Raw genomic sequence first — 6,000 nt, 5'->3', positions numbered from 1 at the left:
TGCATCTCCATTTGCATAGACCCTTAAAGCTCCATCAAGAATTGGTCTACAACACTGTCCACGTGATGTTGGACATGCCAAAGGAAAGCAGTGAGATTGGTTGAAATTCTCTGATCAAGTCAGCCACAAACAAGGTGTAAATTCCCTATTCATGCTGATTTCTGAGTGATGCTTATGACCTGCAATTGAGCACTCACAAGTGTTGAATGTCCTACTATTGATGAGCTTCAATTGGTCCTCACTAATGCCAAGTATTGTCAGCCCATTGATCATAGCAAACAATTGTTAATGCTACCCATTAAACCCCCCAAAAAACAGGCGCAAACCAACCAAGTCATGTTGAATTTTTACTCCTTCTGCTCGCCACAAAAGAATACTTTGAACACTCCAATACAATTTACTAATCCTTCCTTCCAAGCCTCAATAGGCTCCAACAAGTATAGACTTCAAGAGCATTGATACATACCATTCAGATGCTGGTTATGGTTGCCAATGTCCTTTTGTAGAGATTCAATCGCCGACTCCTTCTACTCACTGTGAGGTTGCACTAACTTGCTCTGATAACATGTTCAAGATACAAAGGGAGAGAGAGGGGGGAGAGAGATGTGAAGTGAGGCAAGCTCAAAGAGCAGAGTGTTCGCATAGTATCCTTCATTATTCATTCTATATCTCACTTATTACTCACACTATTATAGGGATCAAAACAACATTGCTAACCTAACCACGTTCCTAACCAGAATTAGGCCCCAACTCATTTATTAAGCACACATGTCATCTAGCTAACCTAGACAAGGAGTCAAATAGATGAGATGAGCTTGATTCTTCATAGGCATAAGTGTACTTGAATCTAGCTTATGTGGATGCAAGGTATACAAGGTATGCTAGTACGAGTGCTTATAATGCATCAGGATGTTGTGCAAGGGTGGTGTGACTATGTGTTGATGATGTAGCGCTAGTGCACTAGGATGGACATCAAGTGCACTTGGCAAGATATCCCTTTTGACCTCAATACCCTGTGAGCTCCAAGGACTTGAGAGAAAGAGACTTCTTGTGGTTGTACCTATGTGTACTAATAGATGCACTGGAGGTAAGTGCACAATGGGGTATTAAGGTGGAGCTCTAGTGTGCATGTGCACTAGGATAGTTTACTAGAAATATGCACTGGTGCATTACAATAGTGCACTAGAGTAATGGCATGGATGTAGCATTATGCAATGCAGTGAAGTGACTTAAGGTATGTGCACTAAGCAAGGTGCAATGTGTGTGAGGGGTTATGCATGCAAGGGTGGTATACTAGCATTTCCAGCAAAGTCCATTTCAATCCTTTGATTTTGGATCCGATTCTGACAGGGTCGAAAATAGGCATAGATCCGGAGATTCCCGCCCAGAAAATCGTCTTCATCAAAGAAAGGGGTTCGGATTACTTCACCCATGTCGAGCAGATCTTGGTGCACAAGGTGTGTGTTGGGCACTATTGAAATAGGGTCATTAGTGCATGTGGGTATGAGCATGTAGAGTGCAATGTGATAATTAGAAGCTCACGCCAACGATTTATCAATTTCAGGAATTCCATCAAATTGGGTCAAACTTTGCCCATCAATACGAATCTGTGCAAGTGAAATATGGTTTATATGTAATGTGATGTGTAGCTCTAAGTGTATTGTATATGGTGGGCTATGTGCAAGTACAAGTGCATGTGTCAATGCATGTGTGAGTACAAGTGTGCTCAAGAATAAGAGTGATGATAGGCATGTGTAAACATACACGTGTATATGTGTATGCAAGTATACCTAAGCACAATTGTATCTAATGTAGTGAAATGCTCTCAAGTGCATATAACTACACACATAAGCATTCAAATGCATATGAGTGCGCACAATGTACATAAGTGCATAATGATTGGCTTAGTATAGGCTTATATGTTATATGTTTAAGGTGACTAAGGGTGCAGGTATACAAGTGCACAAAAGTACACATGTGGACGTATGCATTTACTAGTGTTAGTGTTAGTGTTAGTGTTAGTGTTAGTGTTAGTGTTAGTGTTAGTGTTAGTGTTAGTGTTAGTGTTAGTGTTAGTGTTAGTGTTAGTGTTAGTGTTAGTGTTAGTGTTAGTGCAAGTGCAAGTGCAAGTGTATTCAAGTGCACTTATGTTAGAATAAACACACAACAGTTGAGACATTAGGCAAACTTCTATTCCTTCAAAATTTGCAACTCACTTTAGTGACAATCTCTCACCTTATCTCTCGACACTTTAACTAACAATGCATCCTCCTCTCCAAACCAAAAAAGAAAGAACACAAGACTATCTTCGAGTTCCAATGAAATCACCTATCTTACCTTCCCATATGTTGTAGTCCCAAAGGTTGAAGGCTTAAAAACGGTTCCATAATCCAAGAAATATAATCCAATGTCGTCACTCCTCCACATCCACCACCAAGCACACTAATGAGTCAAGAAGATAATACAGAAGAAAAAAAAAAGCAAGAAGGCGATGAAGTGCTTCATATTCCCTCAATCCCTCACTCAACACACCTCTCACATACAATCTCTCAATTACAATGGATGCAAGATGATAGAATAGAAGAATTGAATGATTGCATTGATGGAGCTTCACTATAGCATGGATGTACCAAAAGGGTAAATAAAACTAAGACCTCCTATCCTTATCTAGACCAAGATTAGGGTTAGGGTTAGATCACTTCTCTAGGGTGGTGCCCTATTTGCATTTTAGGATTTGCTCCCCTTTTGCATTTTAGGGTTAGATCACTTCTCTAGGGCAGCACCCTCTTTGCATTTTAGGGTTTGCTCCCCTTTTGCATTTTAGGGTATGCACAACTATGAATTGCGGTTTGCACCCTCTTCTGGCCACCCTACCTACTTTGTGGACTGTAGGTGTAGGCCAATCATTCCTTGAAGTATGCTTTGTTCTTAACCTAAATAGACCTAGCCTATACTATTCGTCACAAATCCATGTGCACAACCCTCACAACAATTGAGAGTGTGAGAAATACAACTACAATGGGTAATGATACACTGTGCACATGAGTGGGCCTAGCTTTCATAGAATAATATAACCATGATAATTTGATGTCTATGAAGTATAGAAAATAGTAAAGTTCCGAAAAATAATCACAAAAGTGCTCCAAGTTATGAACCACCATCAAATAAATCTACTATCCTAGCTTTCACTTTGCTTTGACCTTCTTTGGTCTTGCCTTTTACATTTGCTATTAACATTATCCCCCTTTGAGATGAGTGTGAGTCCTATGGCACTCATATCAAATGTAGACATGGAAGGCTGGGAACAATCCATTAACTAGCTCTAAGAAAGTGGTGCTCCTCATGGAGGAGTAATGTGGTTGGGAGGAACTATATTTGCTAAAGAAGATGATGTTCCTACCAATGGTATAAACAAGGACAAGTTGGTACTAAGGTAGATGGAAAGGATGACAATGTTGTTGGGGACTCAACTTGAAGAAGATGTGGTTGGCGATGACAAGACTCTTGGCTGTTGAGCCTTCCTATTTAATAAATATTGAATGACCCATGTAAAATGAATTGAAGATTGTGAAAGTTAGGCTAAACAAACAACAATCAAGAAATTGGAAGAGAACTCCTATTTTTTTCAAAATTTGCAATTCACTTTGGCCCAATAACTTCTTCTTGTCTCTCAACACTAACCATGTATCCTCCTCTCCAAACCAAGAAAGCAAGAACACAAAACTAGCTTTGACTTGTAGTCAACTCACCTATCTTACCTTTCCATGTTGTAGTTTAAAAGCTTGAAGGCTCAGACACAGTTGCACAACCCAAACAACATTATGTCATGTTGTTGCTCCTCCACATCCACCACCAAGCACACCAATGACTCAAGAAGATAATAGAGAAGAAAAGATAAGTAAGAAGACAACGAAGAGCTTCACTTCCCCCATTCCCTTACACAAGATACCTTTGTCAACAATGGAAGCAAGATGATAACATAAAAAAAGTGAATAGTTGCATTCAAGAAGATCTTGCAGCATGGATGCACCAAAAGGGTAAATACAACTGAGATGCCCCATTTGTATTTTAGGGTTTGCACAACTACGAATTAGGATTTGCACTGTCTGTTGGGTGTCCTGCCCACTTTATGGACTCTAGACCGGTCATTCCTTGAAGCATGCTCTATCATTGACTTAAATAGACCTAGTCCACAGTCATTCCTTGAAGCATGCTTTGTCCTTAACCTAAATAGACCTAGCCTGCGCTATTCTAGTCCAAATCCATGTGCACAAACCCACACAATAGTTGCAAGTGTGGGAAATACAACTAAGGGGGTAATGATACAATGTGCACATTAGTGATCATGGCTCTCACATAATAATGCAATCATGATAATTTGATGTGTCCATGAAGTATAGAAAATTTAAAAAAGTGCAAAAAAATCAATACTCCAAAATATGATCCACCATCAAATAAATTTGATACTTTAGCTTTCACTTTACTTTAACCTTCTTTGACCTTTCCTTTCACATTTGTTGTTAACATTATCCTCCTCCAAGATGAGTGCCATGGCACTCATGTCAAATGTAGATGTAAAATGCTAGGAACAATCCATGAAGTAGCTCTAAAGAAGTGATAGTTCTGATAAAGGAGTAATCATTCTGACCGAGGAGAAACTATAATTACTAAAAAAAGATATTGTTCCTACTAGTGTTACAAATGAGGATAGGTTGATACTATAGTAGATGGAAAGGATGACAATGCTTTTGGTGACTCAACTTGAACAAGATGTGGTTGGTGATGGCAAGACCCTTGAGTATTGAGCCTTCCTATCACCATAAAGCATAAGATGAAAATTTAGGTCACCCATTAAATATACACACATTGGGAAGCTAATTCGGATTAAAGATATGCTTGACATAACTCGAAGATCCCAACAAGCATTAAAGCTCTACAAATGGAAGAAAAAAAAAAGACCTCCTATGCACCTCCACACACTTCGGCATCATTGAAAATATTAATGACCTTGGCCTTCAATCTAAGTGAAGCATCATCATCACCATTGCTCCTTTCTATGGGCCTTTACACCCCATCTCCATTGTTTAGAGCATCTAGATCCAAGATGAGATCATCCCCTTTATCACTTGTGCTTGCCTTACCTCCTTAACTTCCATTTCCACCTCCACCTCTAATGATTGAATGTTTGGTCTTATTATTGTTATTAGGTGGTGCTAGTAAAAGAATCTCTAAACATGATGACAATTTTCTACATGTCTTTGTATGACAAAAGAGATAGGCTATTATATTCAATGATTAAGCATTTTCTTTCCCTCTAATGATGATAATTGTGTATGATATTAGTAAGCATTACAAATAGAAAACTTCCAACATTTTAGGTGGCGCCTCTCTAATGAAAAGAAAAGAAACAATTAGAGTCCATTTAAAATATTCAATTGGTTTTTGAAATCTACTTAGAGTTTCACATCTAATCCTCCTTGTCACGGTATTCATTTATATGGGACCCATATATGCCTATTTAATGTCATGAGAGGGACAACACAAGAGAGGAAGGCATCTTTAATAAAGCCTATCAAAACCACAAGAATGAACATGAGAAATGTCATTGACATCCTTTGACCCAACAACACAAATGAAGGTAGTTTATTTTGCTTTCTGTAAGCAAAGGGAAGCACTCATGCTATACCAAAATGCAAATGACAGCAACTGTGAGAATTGCAATTAGCTAGGCAAACTAGCTAGTGTATGTTATGTAACTATGAATGATAACATTTCTAGATATCTTTAAGATAACATATTTGTCCACAAGGGTTAATAATGCACAATATATAGGTGCAAGAAAACGGAAATAAGGGCTTTGATACATGTCTACCCAAGAAGCAAAGCTCTTTGATACAATGTCAGAAAAATAGTTGGTGGGGAGCTTGCAATCTATCCTCGCTCGACATAACAAAAATCCTTGCATTGCCGAGACAACAATTAGCTACAAAAAGTGGAAAT

The sequence above is a fragment of the Lygodium microphyllum genome, chromosome 24, assembly GCF_053477565.2.
Source record: "Lygodium microphyllum isolate KBCC chromosome 24, Lygodium_microphyllum_v1.1.10, whole genome shotgun sequence".
Classification (NCBI taxonomy): domain Eukaryota; kingdom Viridiplantae; phylum Streptophyta; class Polypodiopsida; order Schizaeales; family Lygodiaceae; genus Lygodium; species Lygodium microphyllum.
Note: the sequence above shows the minus strand (reverse complement) of the source record.